The following is a 590-nucleotide window of genomic DNA, read 5'->3' as shown; positions in this document are numbered from 1 at the left end:
AGGGCTTCGGTTTTGCTTGTATGTTTTCTTTTCTTTACTGTTGTCTATTTTTATTCTATGTGTCTCACGCAATCTCGCTCTCCCTTCCTTCCCCCTTAACCTCTTAGCAGTATCTCCCTCCTCCCACTCCGTATATCTCTTCCTTCCGCCATTTATCCATGCCTCCTTGTCTCCTCTCCTTAACGACGTCAGCCTTATCCTACTTTCTCTCAGCTCCAGTTGTCTGTTCATTCATTCCTCTTCCCCGCGCCTTTACCCAGTCTCCCTCGATCACATCACATCCCTCGATCACATGCAAACTCCCCATTTATCTTCGCAGCTTCCTCATTTCACAAATGCAAAAAGTACATAGTACGAAATATACATACAAAACTTTTTTTTTTAGGACACGCTCAGAAACACACCCTCAAGAGCACACCTTCTTCAGCACACTTCGAGAATTACACACACGCAAGTAGACACGCCAGAGAGCACCCTAAAAAGTACAAAATCAGTGCTTTGTGGTTCGGAACGCAAAACCACAAGAGCGCCGCCAATCCAACACAGGACGGGAAACTTGTAATGATTCCTTCGCTATAACATTTATATCG

The sequence above is a fragment of the Penaeus monodon genome, chromosome 20 (assembly GCF_015228065.2).
Source record: "Penaeus monodon isolate SGIC_2016 chromosome 20, NSTDA_Pmon_1, whole genome shotgun sequence".
Lineage (NCBI taxonomy): Eukaryota > Metazoa > Arthropoda > Malacostraca > Decapoda > Penaeidae > Penaeus > Penaeus monodon.
The sequence above is the reverse complement of the archived record's forward strand: the minus strand, read 5'-3'. Positions refer to the sequence as shown.